This window comes from Amblyomma maculatum, chromosome 4, assembly GCF_055883805.1.
Source record: "Amblyomma maculatum isolate TAMU_Amacu chromosome 4, ASM5588380v1, whole genome shotgun sequence".
Lineage (NCBI taxonomy): Eukaryota > Metazoa > Arthropoda > Arachnida > Ixodida > Ixodidae > Amblyomma > Amblyomma maculatum.
Window position 1 is genome coordinate 172,918,560 of NC_139347.1, and position 26,804 is coordinate 172,945,363.

Genomic DNA, 26,804 nt, shown 5'->3' on the forward strand with positions numbered 1-26,804 from the left:
CTAACGTCGTAGACTTAGCCAGTCGCGTCGAAAACGTCGGACTATATTGGGGCCTTTAGTGCAAGGAATGAGTGCACTCTGAAGGTACAAGACATTAGTCAGATCTCAGATGATGAGACATTCAGCATAGGAATGCTACCATCCTATGGTGATACTCTGCATGGTTGCAAGGCTCCTACATCACACCTCATGTTTGTGTTGTGCATAGTACTAATATGCCAGCTTTAGGCCTTGTGCAAGGCCTCAATCAGTTTCTGCTACAGTTATGACACAAAATGTTTTGCAGAAATGATGCTCTCCATGAGATGAGTCTCAAGTGCAAAGAATGCAAGCTTCCAAAAGATACATGTGGTCACCTGGACTGGCTTTATTGGCTGATACACTGTGGTCACAAAACATCTGCTTTCGGTCCACCAGGTTCGAGCTTGGATGCAGGTTTCCTTCTTCAGCTGCTCTTGGCCTGTTGGATTCGAGCTTGGATACAGGTTTTCGCTGTGCGACATCTGCAAAATGCAAAAAAAAAGCAGGACTATATTCCAAAATCCGAAAATTCAGCTGTCTTTACAAAACATTCTGAGAAAGGGGTAATTAGGTGCTCTATTTTTAATTGATAACAATTCAGAAAGTTTCGATTCTGAACTACAGAAATATGACGAACTGACACAAGAATACAGGCGTTCAGCATCAGTCCATCACAAAGTCTAATACCTTAGTCGAACAGATATTTCAAGGGTCTTTGAACCATATCCTATCAATCAAAGACATCTGAGCACTGCTTCATGGAAAGCTACAATAACTAGAGTGACCAGAGCAGTCCAGAACTGGAGACTGGACTTTGAGAAATAGAAGTGTGCATTCTAGATATGGCTTAGCACACAGAGCTAGGAATAAAACCAAACCTGAAATGAAAGATTATGCAATTCTACATATATGGTCATAGAAGAAAAACAAAATTGCACACAGAACAGTACGGAAAGTATATCATCATTGCAACTTGTACAAAAACAGTTGATAACACATCTTCAAAAGTGCACGAGTATTACTTGAGCCCAGCAGCGAATTATCAATGGCAACAGCGGGGTACAAGAGCTTAGTGAGATGATGGAATCTTTCAATGGTGATCGAGAATGCCATGTAGAAGTGGCACAACTCTCCCCAAGTTTACTAAAAGCTTGGTTAGGATTCATGACGGCCCCTCAGCCTTCCTTCCAATAAGGTCGAGAAATACCCTAACCACCCGAGGCAGTGGAAACAGTGCATAGGGATCAGGTTAACTGATATTCACAAACATGCCTTGACTAACACCTTTACTCCAAGCGGTCCTCGAGGCCCCCCTTTTTTTTAAATGAAGCTCCACTTGAATTGCTCCTCGAGTGCATGAGAAAACAGAGCATCTATAAGTGGCAATGACACTACTACGGGGACACCTAGACTTCCACTTGCAAACATGGGGCATCGCAGCTTTCACACACTGTGCAGACTTTGTTCTACTGCATACCAAGCCTTTCATGAAAGTGGATACAATAAGGATTCACAGACCCACTCTCTGAAGCATTGGCTCCGAGAACCTCAATCTGACGCGAAAATACTGAAACATCGTTTCAAGTACGACCAAGAAAAGCCTCCCAAGTTTCTGCCGCTGACGTTGAGCATGGATAACTATCGTCAGTTGCAGATTTCAATGCTGTAGTTGATCATCGCATTATGCTACTGTGGTGTAAACACATTTCAAGTCATCACCTGATACCTTAGCAACATTTCAGAGCACGCCGCGTGCCAAGTTGCAGAAAGCATTTGATGGCTAACAGCAAATGAAACATGTGCAGTGGTTTCTGTGAACCACTGTGGACAGTGGTGCAATCGTGCGGAATGTCATATCGTAAATGGGAAAAGAGCGAGGTACCGGAGGTGCAGTTGTGCCATGGAACACCTGTGCTGCACACATCAATGGCTTTCTGATTGCCTCAAATATACTTGTATGTCTAGATGCAGTGCTGAAGGGGGGGGGGGGTCAATTCTGTCTTTTTAGCTGTGGAGAGATATTTGCAGTTGGTGGAAGGCATGGCTTTTCAAGTGCGCTTAAAATTAAAGCTCCTAGCTTGCTTGGACACAGAAGCGGCATTTGCTTCTGGAAAGACAAATTTGTTGGCTTGGGTGCATGCGCTATAACATGCTTCTTTGAACCTCACATGTGCTCAACGCTCGCCGCTGAGCACTCAGAGGGCAAATATGCAACCAGGTCACTAGAGTTCACAGCAGTTCGAGCAGTTCTCAATGCCTAAATCCTGTTCTACATCAGCCATATGTCACTGGCAGTGAATGTTGATAGATGTGAATTGTTTTCAGCCATTTTTCACAGCTGCCTTGTTCATGCAGTCTGCAAAACATATCTTACTAGGCTGTGACTTTTTTTTTAACGTCCAAAAGCGACTCGGGCTATGAGAAATGCTGTAGTGGAGGACTGAAGAAATTTCAACCACCTGGAGTTCTTTAACGTGCACTGATGTCGCACCGCACATGGGCGCCTTGCTTTTAGTCTCCATCGAAAAGCAGCCGCCACAGCCTACTAGCCTGTGACTCTTGAGGCAGCTTGTGGATGCTGTTCACAAGGACTTGGCATTAGAAAATGAGCATGTTACACGTAGTGGCATGCACTTTCCGGGCCAAATTTTGGCCTTATGGCCCATTCGTTTGGGGGGACGAGAGCAGAGGTGCCGAGCAGTACAGAGAAGTACAGGAGCACGCCGAGCGAGGGTGTAATTTTCCTCCCACGGGAACGCTCTCTGCGTGCCGAGAGCAGTACGCATCTCACGGAAGCATCTCGGCGGCGGCGATAGCAACAAATGTGCTCGGGATCGTCGAACAAAGAATGTTCGTCACACTCGTCAATGCTGAATTTAAAGGCTGCTCAGAACACTCTAGATAACGTCGCAAACTGCTACTAGAACAACCTAAAACATTGTAGAAACATACGCGAGTTATCGGAATCTTCGAGACGGATCTCTGCGTATCGTTCCCGACCAAGAAAATGATAACGCGTCGTATCGCGACAACGAGCATCAACAAACACGGGATACAGAATTTATACGCGCGCGAGGATCACAGTGATAAGCCCGCATGCCGGCGGCTGTTAAAAAAGAACAAATACACTTTTGAAGGTTTCGCGGCAACAGAATGAAATCACTGAATTATACCAAATAAATCAAAAGACCTACCCTACCCCCCCCCCCCCCCCCCCGGATCGGTCTCTAACAATGAGGGGCGAATGTGTAGGCGGTTACAAGCCGGATACCACACCAGCCCGTTCTAGATCTTCCCGACAAAGACCGGGGAGGAAGAATATTTGAAATGAAAAAAAAAATGCGGCCAAAACGGCTCACTATATCATATTATTTGCGCAGGCGCCGACTCCGCAGGCGCCGGCATGAACATTAGCAGTAGAGAAGACTAGGAGGTTTCGCTGCGGAGCGGTGACCGCACCTTTCAGCAGCAGGCCACCCGTCTGGCTGCTGAGGCCCTAAAGAACTCCTCTACCTTCACTTGTCCTTAGTCTACGGAGCTTCTGACACCCCCCCCCCCTCCCTCCCGGCCTGCGTGCTGGGGGCCGCTAACGGAGAGACCCTTTTTGATGGAAAATAAAAGTTTGCATTCATTGCTCTTGTCGAATACATCCAGTATTTCATTGAACGCATCAAAGTTAATCAGCGCTCTATAATTCCTTTACAGCAACTTGCAGCTTTGCAACGACTTCAGCAGGTCCTTCCCACTGTACTTCGAGCTTATTCTGCCTTGAACCTCTCAGCAACATCACCTGGTCCCCGATACGAAACGTCCTTTGACGGGCTGACTTATCATAGAACTTTAGAACTAGCCTGGGCTGACTTCATGCTGGCTTCAACGAGTTCCTTAGTGTTATGTAGGCAATTCAAGAGGTTCAGAATGAATTCTACTACTATTGGGTCTTCCCCGCGCCCCTCCCAGGCTTCGCGCACCATTCGCAAAGGTGAGTGCAGTAACCTTCCGTACACCAACTCGGCTGGGCTAAATCCAGTGGATTCGTGCGGCACTGACCGCAAAGCGGAAAGTGCTGCAGGCAGGCAGGTATCCCATTCGCGCTTGTTTTCATAGCACAGTCCCCTCAGGACTCGTTTGAGAACAGAATGCCATCTTTCTACGCTGTTGCTCTGCGGATGGTGGATCGAGCTGTGCACTGCCTTAATGCCGCATCGCTCGAGAAATGAGGTGGTGAGGACACTTGTGAAAACGCTACCCAGATCACTTTGGACCTCGGAAGGGAATTCAACTCGTGCAAACACTGACAGCAGCGAATCCACTACACTCTCGGACGTCACCTCGCGCAGCGGAGCAGCCTCTGAAAACTTTGTGGCTGGGCATAACATAGTGAGGTTTAACGGTACCCTGACTCTGTCACAGGAAGTGGCCCAACTACATCTATTACTAACCGGTGAAACGGCTCGGTAATGATTGGTACTAACACCATCACAGCTTTCCACTTATCTTGCGCCTTTCCAACCCGCTGGCACGTGTCGCATGACCGTACAAAACTTTCCGTGTCCTTAAAACATCCAGGCCAATAGAATTCTTGCAACAGCCTATGCTTTGTTTTCCTTATTTAAAGGTGACATGACCACGAGCTGCCATGGGAAAGTCGCAGTAAGTCTTCGCGGTACTTTTGGGGAACGACTAATTGGTCCCGCTCTACTCCGCGCTTATCCTTGAACAAACGATACCGCACTCTCTTCCTCATCTGGAAAGAAATATTCTTTGCTGTCTTAGTGGCGCGGTGGCGCTCCCTTATCTCCTGTATCTTGGGATCATTGGCTTGCTCCATAGCTAAGTCCTCTCGGGTTCCACTTAAAAGTCTCGTGAGATTACTAGACACTGGCGGCAAGAGGTTACTCTCAAGAACGTCCTCATTCCGCGTCTCATCAAGCTCACTTTCAAGTTGACTTATCTTCTCAAAGTTTTCTGACCCGCTATCTTCCGCTATTTTCTGAAAAAGGTATTAATGATTCGTAATTTATTGCATTCGGCAAACTCAACTAATAACTTCCCCTGCTTTAACTCCTTAACCTTCCATAAGAACTCCTTAACCCAATACCATAGTTGCCTCGGCCTAGTCTTCAGCTTGCTTACTGCCTACAATGGCATTGAAGACGCCAATAAGTATAGTATACTGTGATTTTATCTCTCCATTGGCGAATCTACATATTCATAGAAGGTTTGTACTGCATGGTCATCATGACTACATGTTGGCACGTAAGTTTGTACAATCTTCAATTTATAGGCTTATTAAGCTCATTACAATGCCGGCAACCCTCTCATTATTACTATAAAACTCATCTATATTACCAGATATATGCGTATTGACAATCAAACCTACTCCTAGTTCTCGTCTATCCGGTAAACCTCTATACACAGTACATGCCGCCCTTCAATACAGCGTATGCCTCATTTGGCCGCCTACCCTCACTAAGCCCCATGGTAGCCCATTTCATGCCCTCTAGTTCCTCTAACAGCACTACTAAACTAGCCTCACAAGTTGGTGTCCTGGCATTAAATGTTGCAGAAGCACTTTTCAAATGCGGCCTGTCTGGAGTCAGACACTTTTAGCACCCTTCACTGCCTCACAGGTCTGACGTCCACCGTTGTTAGTTTCTCCGCAGCCGCTGGCGACTGGCCGGAGGATTATTAGTCATTTACCAGCCCTTTTTGTCTCCATGGTGGTTTTCTGTACAAAAAGGCTTATTCAAACACTGGCACAGTTTTCTACTCGTGGTACCCGAGAGCCACCGCTTGTCCGTGCTGCGTGCCATTGAACTACGACCCCACTTCAGTCACCTGAGCGCTGCGCGAATGCTCCAACGTGCCTGCTGCCGATTTTATTGGCCGAAGATGCGCCAGACGGCTGAGTGTTATAGGGCGAACTGAAGTGTGGGCGAGCGGCACAAACCCCCTACGTTCATGCCACAGGGCCTGCTGCATCCTCTAACTCCACCACGGGGTGCATTCGAGAAAGTCAGCATTCACATTATGGGTCCATTCCAGAAGTATTGCGACAGAAATCATCGGATCGTGTTTTGTGCAGGCTACCTTACCCGCTACTGCTAAACCGCAGCTCTTCCTTTAGCAACCGCTCAATATGTGTTCTTGTTCTTGCTCCGTTGTGTCATCCTGCGCCATGGACCTCCGCGAATGATCATTAGGGACTGAGGTCGCCAGTTTACGCCAGATGTTGTAGGAGAGCTTTTCCGTTTTTCCTCATCACATATTTGACACTGCGGTACCTTCACTTCCAACCATCCAACAGTATTGGGTTTGCGCAAACGAGCAAAACAAAATTTTCGCTCTATTACGTTTGTCAATTTCGCGTTACAAAAATGTAATAAGGCTCCATTTCAGCGGCTTGTGACATCAACAATTGAAGTTTGCAGTATTTCACGGCAATGTATCTACTATGTAAGATCTACTATGGAATGTAAGATCTATGACGCAAGGAAAACTGGATGTCGTCAAGCGAGAAATGGACAGATTGAACATTGATATCTTGGGTATCAGCGAGCTCAAGTGGACCGGAATAGGAGAATTTAACTCCGGCGACCATTATGTCTTTTATTGTGGGCATGAATCCAAGAGAAGGAATAGGGTCGCTCTCATAGTAAACAGAAGAATGGGCAAAGCATTGCTAGGGTACAACCCCAAAAACGACCGAATGATTTCACTTCGGATCCAAGGTCACCCTTTGAACATAACAGTTATCCAAGTCTATGCACCGACCACTACTGCTGAAGAAGCTGACGTTGAGAGATTTTATGCGGACCTACAGTGCCTTTTAGACCGCACCGCATCATCAGACTTCGTTTTTCTCATAGGAGACTGGAATGCTAAGGTCGGGAGTGAAGAAATATCCGGAATTATAGGCAAGTTCGGTCTTGGCGAGCCAAATGAAGCTGGGCAGAGGCTAGTAGAGTTTTGTAAAGAAAACAACCTGACCATAGCGAATACTCATTTTCAACAGCACAAGAGGCGCCTGTACACATGGACTTCACCGGACGGTCTGTACAGGAATCAGATCGATTATATTCTTTGCCGGCAGAGATGGAGAAGCGCTATACAAGCAGTAAAAACAAGGCCTGGGGCCGATTGTGGCACCGATCATCAGCTTCTTGTTGCCAAAATTAAGCTTCGATTGAGGAAAACGCAGAAAACTAGAAGGCCTTTCAGGTATGATCGTGATCAGATTCCATTAGAATATGCTGTCGGAAGTGAGGAATCGATTTCAAGAATTAGATCTAGAAGACAGAGAGCCCGAAGAGATGTGGACCGATGTTCGTGATATAATACAAGAAGTTGCTACTAAGGTAGTTCCAAAGCAAAAGAAATGCAAGAAAGCAAACTGGTTATCTGAAGAGGTTTTGCAAATAGCTAAGGAAAGGAGGATGGCAAAAGTTATGGGGGAAAGAGAAAGATACAAGGGTCTCAATGCGGATTTTCAGAAAATAGCAAGGAGAGATAAGAATGCCTTCCTGAACATACAGTTCCAAGCAGTTGAGGACAACAGCCAGTTAAGGAACACAAGAGCTCTGTATAAGACAATCAAAGACATCAATGGAAGCTTCTGTGCTAAGCTGGGCGTGATAAAGGACAAACGAGGCAAGAACTTTACTGAAGCCTCAGAGATAAAGAAGAGGTGGCAGGAATACACAGAACTGTACAAGAAGGACCCGAATGTGCAAACCCAACATAGGACGGTTGTGATTACTGATCTCGATCCGGGCATCCTGAAGAGTGAAGTTGAATGGGCCCTAGCCAGCCTTGCTAAGAACAAAGCTAGCGGAATTGATGGCGTTCCAGCTGAGTTGCTTCAAAACCTCCACCATGACGCTGTTAACATTCTGCATACATTATGTCAGAAGATTTGGACAACCCTGCAGTGGCCACAGGGTTGGAGGAGGTCAGTTTGCATCCCCATCCCAAAGAAAGGCAGTGCCAAAGATTGTTTCAACAACCGCACGATCGCGCTTATTTCGCATGCTAGCAAGGTGATGTTGAAAATCCTTCAAGGTAGGCTGCAGCAGTATGTGGATCGGCAGCTTCCGGACGTGCAAGCTGGGTTTCGCAAGGGCAGAGGAACTAGAGACCAAATTGCCAACCTTCGCTGGATCATGGGAAAAGCAAGAGAGTTCCAGAAACCCATCTACTTCTGCTTTATTGATTATGCAAAAGCGTTTGACTGCGTAGATCACAGCAGATTGTGGCAAGCTCTCCAAGAGATGGGAGTTCCAATTCACCTGATCTGTCTCCTCATGAACCTGTATAAAGGGCAAGAGGCCGCAGTCAGAACTGGGCATGGTCTTACTGATTGGTTTCCGATTGAGAAAGGAGTGAGGCAAGGCTGCATATTGTCGCCCTGCCTATTTAACCTATATGCAGAGTGCATCATCAGGAAGGCCGGTCTGGACGAGTCTTCAGCTGGAGTGAAGATTGCTGGAAAACGTATCAACAACCTTAGATATGCGGATGATACCACTTTAATGGCAGAAAGTGAAGTGGAACTCAAGAGACTTCTGATGCGCGTACAAGAAGAGAGTGAGGAGTTTGGGCTTAAACTGAACATTAAAAAGACAAAGATCATGGCGTCTTGCCCTATGAAGTCCTGGAGCATCAATGGACAAGAAGTGGAAGCTGTGACAGATTTTCTCTTCTTGGGCTCCAAGATTACCTCGGAAGGAGACTGCAGCCATGAAATTAGGAGACGCCTGCTTCTGGGAAAGAGAGCAATGGTTAGCCTTGACCGCCTAGTAAAGAGCAGAGACATTAGTCTGCCAACCAAGATCCGTATAACTCGTGCTATGGTCTTTCCAGTTGTGATGTATTTATGCGAGAGTTAGACTGTGAAAAAGGCTGACCGCCGAAGAATTGACGCATTTGAATTGTGGTGCTGGTGAAGACTCTTGAGAGTTCCTTGGACTGCCAGAAGATCAAATCAGTCGATATTGTCGACCATAAACCCTGACTGCTCATTGGAGGGTCAAATTCTAAAGTTAAAGCTCAGCTACTTTGGTCATCTGATGAGAAGAGAGGAGTCGCTGGAGAAAGATTTGATGTTGGGAAAGGTTGAGGGTCGCCGGAGAAGGGGTAGGCAGCGAACGCGATGGTTAGATGGTATCCTCGAGGCACTGCAGATGAACTTATGTGATGTTAAGAAGATGGTGAGAGACCGGAAAGCGTGGCGTGACATGGTCCATAGGGTCACGAAGAGTCGGACACGACTAAACGACTGAACTGACTGATCTACTATCAAGCGACGCTCTCACCGCTAGTTATACTGCACTCGAGAGCGCTCCTAGTGACGCTGGCAGCAGTGTTCCGCAGATATCTCGAAATCAGTTGAGTGGTTGGGGCTGGAGTACTGCTTATTTGATGAGCCCTGTTGAAGGGTGAGGAGTGATAACTGAAAACGTTTTTTGAAAGCATTTAACTAATTTCCATCGGTCGTGAGCGTCTATTGTAATTGTGAATCATCCGCACACTAAGTTCAAATATGCTTTTATGAACCCGAATTTGGATAATTCTTTAATCATTTCGAGGGCGACAAAATTTTAAGAATTTTTATTTTAAGAATTCTGTCTTACTCGCACCGAGCAGCGCTGCAGCCATTAAAAAGCAGATTGACTTTATATTTATTCAGTAAGTAGCATACTTCTACAAACTACAAAGTACAGAGATAACCGAATAGGAGCAGTAAACTAGAAAACTACTAGTCAAGACAGCTGACTGTTGACAGAACACGCAGTTAAAGTTTCACCGCCGCAGATCTTCGTAGCGCTTTCTTTTGTTATCACATCTACTTAGCGTACATACCAACATCGTTTGCTGAAGCAGAATTTTTATTTGGGCTATTTGGTAAATATTCATTATTACAAAACAGCGCCTACAACAGTGGACAAGAAAAAGAAAGACACGGGACGAGAGCTTACTCTCGACTAAGTGTTTAATGACATCACCTGGCGCTTATAAGGAAAAACACAATGTACATCGTACGTCACAATAAAAGTCGATAAAAACAAAATGCAGAAAGACGCGTGTTACTTTTATTCCTTAAATTCATCGCATCATCCATGGGCTGAAAAATATGGCAGGTTGATACGAATTGAATGTAGCTATATCAGCTCCTATCAAACTAAAGCAGATATGTCCGGCAATCTAAAGAGAGAGGGAACGGTCGGAAAAAAGTACAGGGTGTGGCACCGCGCGCAGGAAAAACGCTAGTCGCCTGTCGCAAAGGCGTTGTTTACAAAATTTTCCTCTCCTGCGGAGCCTGGTACATCGAGCAGACGGGACGTTTCTTAAATAAAAGGTTGCTTGAGCATAAAAACAATCTAAACAGCAAGAAGGAACTTTCTCACCTGGTAAGAGACTGCAAAAAGTGTGAAACAAAGAAAACGAAAGAAAATTTTCACAGCCTTGTGGCGTAGCACAGATGTACTTTACACACACTGCAATCAGACAAAAAGACAATTAATGGAAGCCTTCCATATAAATCAGGACCTAAAATATATCCAAAAACCATGTGTCACTCTCAATGACAAAGCTCCTTTCCCTTTCAGCGTTGCGCGTTTCTCTGCCTTTTGTTTACATAGAATGTACATTGTGTTTTTCCTTTATAAGCGCCAGGTGATGACATTAAGCACTTAGTTGAGAGTCAGCGCTCATCCCGTGTGTTTCTTGCTCTTGTCCACCGTTGTTCGCGCTGTTTTAAAATTATGAATCGTTTGGTGGTAGTATGCATGTTAATGTTGTAGTTTTTCACAGAAAGAAGTAAGCTGCAGACACGTGATTCGTAATTTGTAATAAACATTGTGCGTTATATTAATAAACGATAGGACTGAAAGAGAACCGATCAAGGGGCGTGATATAACACTAGTGCAAGCATGTGGGGCATTGGGTTGATCAAGAAAGAGCAAGATGAAAAGCAAGGGGTTACGCGTGATTGTGTTACAGTTCGCTGCCCTGATAATGATATGCATTAATCACATGTACTTCAGGCAACAAAATACCACATTGCAAGGTATGAGAGCCTTCGTGCAGCGCAACGACAGCCCAGGGATCTTATCCTCTATTAGAGGGTAAGGGTCGAGGTGGCCCCGAAAATATGAGGTCTCATTCATCCCATGTGGCATTGTCTAATTACATGCACATCTCTCTCCAGCAGGGTTGTAGACCATGAGAACCCGAACTTTCAAAAGCTTTATAATAATAACATAGAACTCTAGATGTCTTAGATGTTGCTTTCTGATGCGATATATTACATGGTAGAAGATTTAGTAAATTGAACAGTGGGCGTAGGCACAGTCTGAAAATCTTGCCCCTTCTCTGCGCTGCAAGTGTTTGGTTCTATGCTGCCTCCCTACGATGCCTAGCCATTGTTTTGAGGGTTTGTATAGGTGTATTTACTCCTCCGTTCTCCGTTATTGGGGAAGCTGGCCTCGTCCGCTCCTTTGTCTCCTGCATGCAGGAGTTTCCTGGTTTGCTGTTGAAGGACACCATGATCTTTAGGAATTGCACCATGGTAAACATCAAGATTTTTTTGACGAGTTCTTGATGGTAGTTTTGGCGCAGTGTAGGTTGTAAACGATGGGCGAAATTAGAAGCAACAAAGCTTTTCCATTTTGGCTGGTTCTTGGTAGTCATTAACTAAACTGCACCTCCAAACGCAGCGAGACCCGCACAACTAAATTGCATGTTACGGGTTACAGTCATCTTGCTGGGGAGTCTAGCTCCTACGCGTCTTTTAATGTTTTTTCTAATGCCTGCTTCTCACTCTTTTCCCTCGGTCTTGTCTCGTACGCAGGTAGAAGAACTGCGTCTGTACAGTCTGTTTATCGTGGTGCGTGACACGTGATCGAAGCTGCAGTTAGGCTTGATAAGGGCTACGAAAGAAAGGAGCGGTACTATTCCAGCCGGGGTGTTGGTGGTAAAAACGCTTATTAAAAAATAGGGAGTTACATGGAGGTCGCTTTGGGGTGAGGCTTAGTGCCTTTCCCCTCACAAACACTGGGTGGAGTCCATGGTATGGGACCCAAGTGGCTTCCGCTGCCGCCATCGCTCGTTTGACCAACGCCTTTTGAGCTTTCAGGTCGGATCAGGCGAGTAGGGTCGCCTCGCAGTCCTCCTGGGTGGGGTTTGGGTTAGGTGCAAAGGCAGAGTTGGAGGGGCACACCCACACCATGTGGAAAAGGTCGGAGGACATTTCCCCACAGTGCGGACACTCCCCGGAGAAGGCCCTGTCAAAGTGTCAAACTGACGGCGACCAGTAGGCGCTATTCTGATGCACATGGACAGTGGGGCAACACCTTAGGAACATGAATGCAGAAGACCGAAACAGTGCCGCGAAATGAATCAGGTATCTCGCTTGAGGTGCTGCAGAGCGGCAACTCTTGTTTTGTGCCTCGCTAGAAGCCCTTTTGCCTTGCAGCATCGCCCTATTCACGTCGCAGCGTGTTTTGGCTTGCAGCTTTGAAGCTCACTATGCTGGAATCTAAACGTGAATGTGGTCGCCAGCCTCGACCCTATGCTCTGTTCTGCAGCTGCGTCCGATATTGTGCTTCCTAGAACAAATTTGGAGACCTCAAATAAACTGTGGTTTTATACAGACTGTATATCTGCCGCCTTTTGGGCGACATCTTGGCTTACAACCCGTTGTCTAAAAGACGTGCGCTTCAAGATTAATGTTGCCGGCGTGGACACTAATCATGCGGAACGTACGGAGTTAGTCAAGCTGCCGGTGTAGGTATATTTACAGCAAATGCAGTTTGAAGGAAAATTTTCCATTGCGACGATTCTATGATGAACTAATGAAGAACTGGATATTTTCGTTGCTCATGTTACACAAATAGTCCATGAGATTTGGTGCCATATGCAAAAACCGTGTTGATGGTCTTAAAACTAACATACGCTTCCAAAGTAATTGCGATCAATACCAAGAACTATGCCAACCGATGAAGCGTTTTCATGGAATGGAAGAGGGCATGGGAGTCTCAAGGATGGGCGAAGAATCTGGGATGCACTTAAAATTCACGCTTAAGCGTTTTGGGAAAATAATCTATACAACAGCTTGCGATATGCAGGCTGGCAATCTTAGCTGTAAGTGCGGAAAGTCGTTGGCATAACAAATTTTCGATCTAAATGAGGAAAATATTTTAACCTGTCCAAGTTTGTTATGCACCCTAGACTTTAGTCCTGTAGTATTGTCTTCGTAGCGCCGTTAAGGTTTTAAGCTAACGTAAATAATTGCAAAAGAGCGCTGATATTTTGTTTTTGTCTCGCTGGAAGCAGAAGTTAGTCTACTTTGGTATAAGGAGACGTGAAATCAAACCATTCATAGCCAAAACAATCACCCATAACACACGTGTTTCTACATCTGAAAATTGAGACTATTTTTTCTGGCATCATTTTCCTACGCACGCTCTCTAAAAGTGGTCGTACTCTGCCTTATTCAAGTTGAACCTTCGACTCACTGACACAATTGCGAACCACTATAATTAAGAGCTCCGGTTGAACCTGGTCTCGGTAAAAACCAGATGGCATTTTCGAATAGGCGATATAGAATTTTTCATAGGCCACGAAACTGCAGATCATGCTTCGATTGGTGAGTTAGACTCAGGTCTCAAACTATAATGCACGGCGACACTACGACCCCCTTCACTCCGCAGACATCTTGTCGCTCTGCAAGTTTGGTGTAGTCTTCCACACCAACATATGGTAATTTGCAATTAACAAGTCGACTTCGAAGCAGACGAGGACTTTAGCATCAACTAGAACAATAAAACAAATTCAAGGAATTGTACATTTCGGCACCTAGAAGAGAAATATCTTCGCCGGCAGAGGATAAAAGGAGAGAGAGGCTACAATTCGATAGCTCGAGCGGTCGCCGTTCATGTTGTTCAGTACCACGCTTGAATTGAAAAGCTACATCCGCCCAAAGAATCGCCTTCTTTAAACCGTTTAATTAAGCTGCACTGAAGTTTACCATGCCGATTGCAGCGCCGTACCACATAGCCCAGCGAGAGGAGCAAGCAGTTTTGGTGCCCTCATAGTGCTTTTCCACACCCCCTTTTTGCGCTACTTGGCATCATTTCTCCGCTGTGTCGAATCCACACGTGGCATGCGTCAGCTATCTGGGATACGCTGAGCAAGCTAGGCAAATATGTTAACGGTCAAACGTGGGTCTCTAATCGGCCAAAATGTGATCTCGCGCTTGTATTGGCTCACATGACTGACGGAAGCCGGTTTTAGCCGTCGAATGGAACAATTCAGTGACACCTAGGCAGCACGCGCGCGCGCAGGGTCTCCAGATCGCCGATATGTTCTAACAATGAGACATGACACACTCACCCGCCAAGTATCTTCACTGGAATAATCGCCGTGAGCTTGAGAAATGTTATGACATGAGCGGGCTACAGCTATCAGCCACTATCGCTTTTCCCTTTCCGGATTCCATGGGCATACGTATAAGAAATGCAGTCTTGCCAGGTCTGGATTTTTACGTGGTTTAGCGGCCGAAATTGATGTATGCGGAAAGTAGGATTAATAGCGGTTTTAGGTCCTGTTGGAGTTTTCATTGTTGCTTTCCCAATTGCAGTTTAGAATTGTGCGAACTTGTTCAATTTTACTCACTTCTGCAAGAGAACGTTGCTGTGAGTGTGCGAAATTAATGATATATCAAGCTGACCAATATTCGAGCTCGCTAAATATGCCTTGAATTGATTATTGGGGCAGTTTTTAATGCAATCGCCGTGAAGAATGCTGGCTTTCTTGCGGCGGAAAGTATAGGCAGGAGGCTAGCACGCTGCTGCTGCTGCCGCTGCCGCTGCTGCTGCCGCAGGTGGTGGTGATGGTTGGCGGGGTGGTGATGATTTGATTTTAATTGCGCAAGGGCATGTTGGACCAAAGAGCACCAAAAACGAGGTAAAAGGGCAGCTCAGGTCAATAAAATATGCTTGGTGCGATGTGTAAAGGGACTATGAAATGTGGAAGACGGGCGGAGACGGATGTGGAAGACGAGCGTGCGAGTCGCACGCGTACAAACATGCCGTCGTTGTTTTTAGCCAGACCGATCGAGCTATTATGATGGTCGCCGAGAGGCATCGTTTGTGATGCATAACAAATGGAATGTTCGCGCATCATCGGCGTGGGCACGGGCTTGTAATTTCAAGAAATCGCTACAAACTTTCGATATCGGATTGCAGGTGAGCACGAATTACTCGTCCTCGAATCACGAGTATTGAGGTTAACAATAGGGCAGTGCAGGGTTTTTTTAGCACTTTCGCACATCGTTTAGGAAGTGCCAATGCGAAACGTGCACGCGTGTTTTATCTCGTGTATGCAGATCGTCCGAGCCTTAATGGACGGCGCAAAAGATCAGCAAGCAGTTTGGCATATGCTTTTCGGCAGCGCAGGTTGTCACTGATTTCCGCAGCTACACATACAAATCGCGCACAGCAGCACGCGAGCGGCTGCGCAGGAGACGCAGCAGGGCGGCCGATCTCAAAACGCCGTCCGCCGTGTCTTCGATGCGAAACAAACAAGGCCTAGTGACGACCACGGTGCAGCGCACGGCCGGAGTACCGTCGGCCGGAACGTTCGCGAACGGCATCTCTGCGGTATCCTGACGGCATCCGGTGCTGCACTTAACCGGTGCGAATTTGTGTACTTTTGTGATGCAGCTGAGGCAGGCCTTTTTTGACGCGCGTTTCATATACGAGCATGCCGCTCAAATGATAGATGCTGCAAAGACGAGACGGGACTACAGTATACGCTTTTGCTGCGCAGCGGCTCGGTACATCAAGGTTGACACCGCCTGTTTTTTAGGCTGCTCCTGAAATATTACCTGAAGCAGAAGTGTACAGTCGGTTAGACTTTGGACCGGACCAGCTTGCGCTCTTTTCGCACTCCGGCGCCGACGCGCACTTTCTTGCAGACGCCACCAACCTCTCGGTTAACGACGCGAACCGAAGCGCCAGGTTCAGGGGCTCACGTATGCTGTACATGCAGCACTCGAGCAGACGACTTTCGCAGCTACCGGAAGTGTGTCCATTATGTCATGACAGTTGCGGCTGCAGCCAACGGCAGCCTGTCGCTCACTGTAGTCGTGATGTATGTACTCACGGCCGAATAGTTCCCAAACCGCCACGCGAAAACCGAGCAGCCCACGAATTTCAAAAAATGCTGTTTTAAGAAATAATTATAAATCGCTGCCTTAGTTTCAGAGCCCCGCCGGGGTGCTATAGTGGTTACAACACTCGACTACTGCTCCCAAGGATGCGGGATCGAATTCCGGCCTCGGCGGCCGCTTTTCAATGGAGGCGAAAAGCAAGGCGCTTGTGTGCTGCGCGATGTCAGTGCACGCTAAAGAACTTCAGGTGGTCGAAATATTCGGAGTCTTCCACTACGGTGTCTTCATAGCTTGCGTCGCTTTTGGACGTTAAACCGCACAAACCAGACCAACCAAAGCAATCCTAGTTTCAAAGAGTTGTACTTTGGGAGAATTCTCGGAAGCATTCGTTCTTCACGTTCCAAACGCTTATCAGTGGTTTTTCTAGCCATTTCATAGTTCCTTTATGGTATAAAAACATAGTGTATAACGCCTAAAAGTTCATTCGCTATGTAGAATGTCTACAAAGAGGGGTGTATAGACCTTATTCACTGTCAGGTTTAGCAGGCGGCAGTTGTGGCAACCCTGCATTGTGGAGACGCCATAACGTTGGGTGGTTCGAGACTAAACAGCATCTACCAGCGTCCTCCCTGCTGCACGCCGCTCATTTGTCGGATACTTGAAACGCTGTTTGGAAGGCCGTCCAACCAGAGCTCGGATTTCACCGACGACGTACCTGATTCGCCGTAGGTCCTCTCTCTCTCTTTCTTTCTCCCTCTCTCATGTTGTGTTATGCGTTCCATGGTTGCCAGGAGGGCTGCAATGACGTCACGTGAATAAACTTTATAGGGACTAAACATTGATTTTATTTTTATTTATTCAACAAATGATTGAAACTCAAGAATGCAAAGCAAAAATGCGTAAGCACCAAGGTGCAATACATAAATACAGAACAAACCACGAGTAAAAAACAAAAACAAATAACCTGCAATATACATTATAATTCACACGAAAAGAAAACAGGAAGTGCATCAGAGGCTTAATTACCCGTTGGAACAAAACATTGTAACAAAACAGCTGAATGTAGCATGTGGCACAATCAGTGAGTAATGCTAGACAGACATTTGGGTTAGAAGGTGCTGAAACCTGTAAAGGTTCCGTTCTGAAGCGATATGAGATGGTAGATTATCCAAGTCTACGATCGTACGAGGTACGAAAGAGTTCTCAGAAGAAGTGTGGCATGATATGGGGCGTTAGCGGCTGGTCGCGACGTGAAAAAACTGATTCAGGTGATTGAAAACAAAAATGTCAAGTTTAAGAAGACCAAAAGAGCAGCGCGCTTTCTAGAGTTTATCTTCACTATAGAGAGTGTGAAATTGAGAACACCTCCTTGAGGAACACCGTTTTCTTGTATGTGCTGCTTGTACGAGTTTAAAACACAAACTTTGAGTGTACGATCAGACAATTAGCTTTGGATAATTTTCATCATGTTCCCGTAATGCCAAGAGAGAGGAGGTCGCGTATAATACCATAATGTCACGTGATATATACCAGGTGTCCCAGCTAACTTGAACCAAGGGATACAAAATAATACATTTGAGGTAGGTCAGTGAAACCAGTTGCATTCAACTGCCAGCCTCCTTGCGCACTACAGACATTAGAAAAATTAACATAATTAGCTAATTAAGTAATTGCAAAACAAAAAATTGCCTGTAGTGCGCAAGCATGCTGGTAGTTGTATGCAACTGATTTCACTGACCTACCTGACTGAAATACATTATTTTGTAACCCTTGGTTCAAGTTAGCTGGGACACCCGGTATATATATATATATATATATATATATATATATATATATATATATATATATATATATATATATATATATATATATATATATATATATATTATACGCCTTTTCTGGACCGAAAAAGACAAATAAGTATGGCTGTTTGTGTACAAAATCATCCGATGCATAAGCCTCGAATGCAATGAGCGGATCAACTGCTGACGTCTGTCACGAAATTGGCACACATTTTTATTAATCCGGCGTGGCGCGAGGCCCGCGCGTCGCCGCATGATAACTTCCACAAGATTCGAGAAAAACCCCTTTCCCCGCGCGAGAGAGCGCGTAGCTTTGTACGCGTCGCCGCCGCCCTCTTTCTCCCCACCTGGCTATGAAGGTGACTAACCAGTCTGGAATACACCAGAACCATCCAGATATTTCTACGGGTCCTAGCCAATGACGACGCGTGGCTCGACGGGAGGAAAAGGGAGCGCTTTAACCAGCGAAGCCAAATGTGTGTGCGTGATAGCTTTAGCGCGCCTTAATAGACAGACGCGGCACGCCCTATTTATAGAGGCCGCGCCGCTTGTGTAGTCAGTCAGTCAGTCAGTCAGTCAGTCAGTCAGTCAGTCAGTCAGTCAGTCAGTCAGTCAGTCAGTCAGTCAGTCAGTCAGTCAGTCAGTCAGTCAGTCAGTCAGTCAGTCAGTCAGTCAGTCAGTCAGTCAGTCAGTCAGTCAGTCAGTCAGTCAGTCAGTCAGTCAGTCAGTCAGTCAGTCAGTCAGTCAGTCAGTCAGTCAGTCAGTCAGTCAGTCAGTCAGTCAGTCAGTCAGTCAGTCAGTCAGTCAGTCAGTCAGTCAGTCAGTCAGTCAGTCAGTCAGTCAGTCAGTCAGTCAGTCAGTCAGTCAGTCAGTCAGTCAGTCAGTCAGTCAGTCAGTCAGTCAGTCAGTCAGTCAGTCAGTCAGTCAGTCAGTCAGTCAGTCAGTCAGTCAGTCAGTCAGTCAGTCAGTCAGTCAGTCAGTCAGTCAGTCAGTCAGTCAGTCAGTCAGTCAGTCAGTCAGTCAGTCAGTCAGTCAGTCAGTCAGTCAGTCAGTCAGTCAGTCAGTCAGTCAGTCAGTCAGTCAGTCAGGTTGCGGTGTGATCGCAAGTGCGACAACTGGACGCCCGGGGATCACCCGCTGCTGGAAGCCCACGGACCTGCGAGGGAGCGGCGCTCGTCTTGCATGCGGACACATCGTGACTCTCGAGGCGTCGGACTGCAACAGCGCCCGGTGAACAATTTGGCGTTTGTTTTTGTAACTCTCTCGTGTTGATATGTTGTAAATCCTCTGTGTTATTGAATACCTCTGTAATTGCATGCTTAGCGTTTGTATTCTGTGAACCTCTCGTCTGGGCATTTCAAGTGTTCTGGTGTATTCCTTTGTATCGTCTCTTGGTGTGCATAAATTGTGTTTTGTTTGTTACTCCTGACTCCGACCCTTACTCTGGTTTGAACCGGCGACAGCTGGGTACCAAACGGCCACCCCCTTGTGTCACTACAAGGTAGTTGAATTCCGGCTGAGCTTGCCACGCAGGTCGAGGGCATCTCGTGTGCGACCGGAACAGCTACCCCCACTCACTCTAAGGGTGTCTGGGAGTGTGCGCACCGTTAAGGGCGCATCGTTAATGATGCCTCTCTAATTATTAACGGGTGACAACGTCCCAGTCCTAGGTCAAGAATGCCATTGTGCTCAAGGAAATAAAGCAGGCGACGATTTATCCCTTCGTTTTAAACAGCTGGCATAGATAGCTAGCTGGTTTGGACAATTTTTTGCAAGTTTAGCTTCTTTGCCCGACTTTATTATTCGTATAATGATCGCTTCCTTCCGTCCTTTAGAAAAGCATCCTGAGGTTCATATTTTATTAAACAGGCAGAGTACGGTTTCAAGCGTGTCCACGTGCAGATGTCTGAGCATTTTATATGTGATCCTATCAGGACCTGCTGCTGAGTTTCCACGTGTCCCTAGTGCAATCTTTAGCTCTAGCATGGTGAATGGTTTATAGTAACCTTCTGTGCGCGGTCTGTTATCGTGTATAGACTTCCTCTCCTCAGTTACCTTGTGCCGCAAAAAGAAATCCGTGCAGTGCGCAAAGGGAATATGTATTCTAAGTTTTGCCCTAGTTTGACTGCTTGATGTTCGATAGAGTCGCCAAAGGTGCTCACAATGGGTGTTAGGTGGGTGCCATGTATTTTTAGGGCCCTTATTCTGTTGTAAACCTTGTGTGCACCGGAATACGAGTATACAGGTGGAAGGAATGATGCCAAGGTCTCTCCTTCGTAAATGTGTCGGACATGCCTGTTATTTGCCTTTGAACACTTAAAGGTCAGTGTTTGCTCTGGCGCCAACATGCTACGTCTTTCTTATGGCGAATTCAAATCGCAGAACTGGAGCAGCGCGCACGCTCCATCACAGAACGCCTCAATCCGGCGGAGAGCACGCTTCCAGACTCTGCGTTTCGAATACTCTTGCTCTGGCCGGAGCAAGTAGGTGGCGCTCGCGAGCAAACGGAGACGGAGAAAGTACCCATCATTCCTTGCACTTGCCCGCGCTTCTCGTGCGCTCGCGTCGTCTGCTTTGCAAGCCTGCAGCCTTTCTTCCCTTTGATGTGGAGGTTACATCATCCGTTTACGCAATTATATCCCCCGAGCGCGGACACACACGGTAAGACTCCTTCAGCACTTTCTTTAATATGGAAGAAAACTTCGGTTCACGTACCGAATGTTTGCAGTCTTCCAGAGCCGAGCTGTAACGTGCGCGGCTTTGAGTTTACACGGACGATTGACATATAAATAGTTGATTCTTCGACAGATGAGTCGGAACTGCTGCTCTCCGACTCGCTGTCCTCAAGCAAAGCGAGCGCAAGAGCGCGACGCGAATCACCATCCATGGCGGCGGCAAATACTGATCGTCTGCTATGGAGCGGCGCGTTGCAGAGACCAGAAGCCAACGCGGCGAGCCACCGGAAATGGATGTGCTTGCTAGCGCATGCGCAAGCGTCGCTCGAAAAGTCACGTCACGCAAATTTCCGGTCGGTTCCCCCGATTTCGGCGGAGCAATTTTGACTGCTCCGCGGAGCGACCCTTGCTCGGCAATTGCTCCCGTTCTGCGTTTGGAAGACGCGATCCGTGTTCCGGATCTGCGTTTGGAAGACAATTGCTCCGAAAGGAGCAGAAAACGTTGCTCTGGAAGTGCTCCTGCTCTGCGATTGGAATTCACTATTAGGAAAAGGACATCGCTGTTCACTCTTCGCCTAAAACGGCGCCCTGGGCTTCTTGCTGTGCTGAGCTGGGAAGAATCGGATCACCTAGCCACGCATGCGCGGACACCGGACCCGCTCATCGCTTTTGCATGGACTACGCCCCCGGATGAAGCTCTTATCTGGGACCCACCAAGCTATTTAAGCAGCTGCAGCGGATCAGCCGGTTGCAGTCCGACGGAGTGCTTGCTCTGGCACTACCATGCTACGTCTTTCTTTGGTGAGCATTGTTGCTTTCATTGTGAAAATTCTGTTTCTGCACTTCGTCGGACTGCGATTGTGCCTATTTGGTGCTATTTATTTCGTTGATTTTTCTGTTGCTTACCATCATGTCTGCTGCAACCAGTGATACAAATTGTCCTACTTGCTCAAAACCAGTGCAGCGGGGCAAACCGAGCTTACAATGCAGTGAGTGTAAATGTGCTTACCACAGCGGAAAGCGCACTGGCGTGTCTAAAAAGCAGATAAAACAGGATTGGATATGCAACTCGTGCGTAGATATTCAGTCATCTGAGCTTGAGGAAGAGGACGATGACTCTCAGCAGCCGACTCTTAAACAGGTCATGTCCGCAATCCGTGCATTGAGCACCAAGCTTTCAGAAGTCAGCTCACGAGTCGACAAGCTTGATAAGACCATACAACAGCAGTCGGCTAAAAATGACACAGTAACTGAACAGATCCAAGCGCAAGGTAAAATTATTGAAGGAATTGAACAGTCAATGGTTCTGCTTTCAAATAAATATGATGAGATGAAGACTGCTCTCAGTGCTCACAAACTCGAGGTTGCAGCTCTTGATAAACGCGCAGCGGACCTTGAATCTTTGCTTACCGCAAAAAACCAAGAGTTAGCGGAGCTTCACAACGCAGTTACGAACCTTGACGCATACTCTAGGAGGAACAATGTAGAGATACATGGGGTTGCTCAGACAGACAAGGAGGAGCTCCCTGTCGTGTTAAATGAACTAGCGTTGAAACTTGGCGTCTCTTCGAACACACTTGATCAGGTTGATTCAATGCACAGACTGCCTGCTCAGAAGGGAAAAATACCTCCCATAATCGTGAAGTTCAACACTCGCGCCCCTCGAGATGAATGGCTCAGTAAGAGATATACGTTAAGTATAGAAGATATTTTTATAAATGAAAATCTACCGCAGTGCACGGAACACCTGTTCTGGAAGGCGAAACAGACAGCTAAGATGCTGTCGTTTAAGTTTGTTTGGATCCAAAACGGCAACGTCTATATGAGGAAGGCGGCGGGTTAGGGAGCTGTTAAGGTTTAAATGAAGTGGACTTGTTGAACCTACACTAAAGATGTTCAATAAGTTTGATTCATTTTCTAGTTGGACTGAAGTAAGAGCTGAATCTAGAGTTCAGTGCAAACCAGTATTGGACCTCGTTCACGCGAATGTCAGAAGTATTAAACGTCACTGGAACTTACTAAACACCTATTTGGCTCAGCCACTTACATATATCTGGATATTCTGTTGCTGTCTGAGGTCAATATATATCAAGCCGAATCTGATACATTTAGACTTAATGGCTTTAATTCCTTTTCGCGCTGTCGGGAATCGAGTAAAGGTGGAGGTATTATGGCGTATGTTAGAAAGACGTGGCTTACTGAAATTATTCCATGTGAATTCACCGCAGCTGAAGCCATCGCTTTCTCAGTGACCAATTCTGAATTAAAGTTTTTTGTCTTTGTTATATACAGGCCCCCAAGCTCCAATCTTCACACATTTTTCGATGAACTGTCATCATTGATTGGTTCTTGTGCGAACGGGAACTTAGTGATGGCTGGAGATTTAAATATAGATATCAGCTAAACTGGAAAACGAAGCACTGCCGTTTATTTGGATTTACTTGCGAGCTATGGAATTGAAAACAACATTCACAGTTACACTAGATAGGAAATCATGGGCAATAGGTTGACCAGGTCGTGTATTGACCACATCGCCTCTCGCTCTAGTACTTTAGAAATATCTGCTGGTGTTATACATAAAAAGGTTGCTGATCAATATTTTACAGCTTTATTCATTTTTGATAACTCTCATCAGGATAGGAGTGAAGCAAACACAATAACTATTATCGATAATGCGATAGTAGATGAATTAGTTCAGACTTCGGACTGGGACGGTCTAATTCTAGTCACATAGAGGCATACGAGGGCCTTGTAAGGACTTTTAATAAAATGTATGCTCTTGCAACGCGTCAGGTCAAGATAAGACGCCGGAATCCGGAAAAAAAATAGATAACCAGTGATGTTTTAAAGTTATCATATGAAAAGGATAGATTACGGAACTCGTGCAAAAAGAACCCAGATGACTGTGCTCTCAAGCAGGAGTACCGTGCAATTAGAAACAGGCTCACCGCTTTGTTAAGGCTTAAGAAAAAACAGTACTTTACAGCTTAATTATCGTATTGCCGGCGTAATGTGCGAAAGACGTGGGACACTTTGAACGACCTGCTGGGCAGGCCCAGTCAACAATCTTTAGACGAAAAACTTATTAGAGCTTCTCCACATGAATCGCCTCAAGATATCGCCAATTCATTTAAAATTTTTTCTCCGCTTCGATAGGTAAACTGAAACATAATGCCCCTAAACCCCATCCGGGTTATATCGGATTGCCATTGCTCAACTCTGCTTTTCTTCCGTCAACTGATACAGATGAGCTGCGCACAGTGCTTGCTTCTCTTTCTGCCCACAGACCTCCGGGATATGATAAAATTCGACAAATTAAAAAAGTTACTGCTCTTTATTCTGAATGGCTGCACTGGAACTGGGGAAATACCTGCCGGACTGAAGATCTCAGTGGTTAAGCCAGTGCCGAAGAAGGGCTCTAGGACGGATAAAAATAATTACATACCCGTAGCTATATTACCTACTTTAGGCATTATTTTGGAGAATATTGTTTATAATAATACGGAAGCATTCTGTACAAACTATGCCGTAATCCATCCTACTCAGTATGGCTTTCAGCGCGGATTAAGTGCTATAGACCTGCTCGAAGACTGCTCGGACCACATAAATGAAACTATTGATCATAATGAAATTTCTCTCGGGCTTTTCTTAGACCTGGCTAAAGCTTTCTATACTGTTGACCACTCTATTCTGATATATAAGTTAGATAAAGTTGGATTCAAAGGACCATAGCAAGGTTTCTTTAAGAACTATTTTTTGAATCGCTTTCAAACCGTTATGGTAAAAAATCAATACAGTGATTTTGTCCAAGTTCAGTTTGGGGTCCCACAGGGATCCATACTTGGCCCTTTATTATTTAATATTTATATTAATGACTTAAGCAATCTTGCACTCAATTCCAAACTTTTTCAGTATGCAGAAGACACAGCACCACTTATGTCCCATCGAACCTTTGAACAGGCCAGATACTTGCTACAAGCAGATGTTTATAGTATTGTGCAGTGGTTTGCTTCGAACCAAATATATTATAAAAGCAAAAGTGTCCTGTTGTGCTTTAGAAACCTTCACAAGAATGTACCCGTAAGTGAAATGATTTATCTGCATGATGCTGGGTGTAGTGGATGTCAATGTGAGCCTTTGCCATTCCCATCTACAGTAAAATACCTTGGCCTTTACTTCGATCAACATTTGTCATGGGCTACGCATATCCAGCATGTTGTCAATGGTCTTCGAACTGTTTCAACCCAACTGTACAAACTAAGGTTCACGTGCCCAATCAGGCACCGTAAAATGGTTTTTAAAGCTTTGAGTGAATCGGTATTACGGTATGGTGTCAGTGTATGGCTCTTGTTCGAATTTCAGAATTTTTCAGGTGAATAAACTACTGTACCGAATTGCAAAGAATATTATGTATGGGACTGTCCCAGAAAACTTAGATGAGAATGCTAAACTAATCAATGCAGAAATCTGTCCTCTATCAGATCTTTTTGCTTTAGTATTTATCACAAGAAAATTTTTTTTCGAATTAATTCAAACTCCCTCAGGATAGACCTAGAGTGTTTCGCAGGAATGAACGTTTTAGACAACCAAGGGTGTACACTAATTACGAACAAAGGTGTCGTGCCTATTCTGTTCCTGATCATTTTATTAGATTGCCAAATGAAATTGTACAGTTGACGACTCTTGTTAAATTTAAGCGAGAAGCACAGAAATGGTTATTCAGTAATTCTACACAGCATGCTACGTGAAAGTGTTTTTGCCATGTACTATATTGTATGATGTACCTTTAGTTTATTATTGTTTATTTAGGCGTGGAGCACGCGCCCGTCGATTGCCGTGGCCCGCCCACAAGCGCTCCTGCGCTTCTGCGGGCACGAGAATGTAATCTGTATTGATGAATGGTAATAAAATTATGTATGTATGTATGTATGTATGTATGTACGTATGTATGTATGTATGTATGTATGTATGTATGTATGTATGTATGTATGTATGTATGTATGTATGTATGTATGTATGTATGTATGTATGTATGTATGTATGTATGTATGTATGTATGTATGTATGTATGTATGTATGTATGTATGTATGTATGTATGTATGTATGTATGTATGTATGTATGTATGTTGGTTGGTTGGTTGGTTTGTGGGGTTTAACGTCCCAAAGCAACTCAGGCTATGAGAGACGCCGTAGTGGAGGACTCCGGAAATTTCGACCACCTGGGGTTCTTTAACGTGCACTGACATCGCACAGCATGTATGTATGTATGTATGTATGTATGTATGTATGTATGTATGTATGTATGTATGTATGTATGTATGTATGTATGTATGTATGTATGTATGTATGTATGTATGTATGTATGTATGTATGTACGAGAAGCTAGGCCGAAGAAATGGTGGTTGCAACAGAACTGGCCGATGAGAAAAATGTTATAGGTGGGGCCAAGCCAGGCGCCGAGGAGTATGTGGTGACAGCGAATTGCGCACCGAGCAAAGTTCCTCGAACGTTGTGGGCTGGGTGTGAAGCCGAGAGACACACCGCATAATCATGCCGTTTCGTCTTTGCTGTATGTTACAGTCCCCCCAACGTGGACACCTTACGAGGGCCTGATTCCGTTGCGCAGGCTAGCTGCCTGATTCTCCTAAAACACCACATTACTAAATCGTCAGTAATGTGGGGACGACAGAAGACAGCACTTGCGACACCTATAATGAGGGCCTGTTCATGCTGTACTGTAGGGAAGATAGCGTTAAAGCCCTCGGTACAGTCAAACGACTGGCTGACTTGTTGGAGTAACATGGTGTTCCAGTCACTATGTAGCTAAACATGAGGCTGCCTGTTTCATTTGTTCAGGTAGGCAATATTTTAAAACATGATCTTGCGGCAAGGCCGGAGCTTCACGGCTTCGTTACAGTCAACGTCTTTCTCCAGCAAACTTCCTGTTCGCCGACAGTTGAAGTGGAGGTTTCTCTAGGAGGCCGTATTGTCGAGAGCTCTCACTATCCTGGGTTGCGAAGGGCCCAAGCTGTTCGGCCGCGACCTCACTAAGGCTTTAACCTACTCGATGTACCAGTTGGCAGCATGCCAGCCAAAGGTGAACCCTGCACTACAGGCTCAACAAGGAG

The 26,804-nt window shown here is 45.7% G+C and overlaps 1 long non-coding RNA gene across 1 annotated transcript in view; it reads right to left on the reverse strand.

The window, feature by feature from the left end:
• Window positions 1-351: 351 nt before the first annotated feature.
• Window positions 352-26,804, reverse strand: part of LOC146193502 (uncharacterized) — a 42,862-nt gene continuing 16,409 nt past the window's right edge. The window contains exons 2-3 of the long non-coding RNA XR_014706855.1: window positions 16,914-16,994; window positions 352-503 (exon numbers count right to left, since the gene is read on the reverse strand). This is a non-coding gene — a long non-coding RNA (uncharacterized LOC146193502). The remainder of the gene's footprint in view (window positions 504-16,913; window positions 16,995-26,804) is intronic.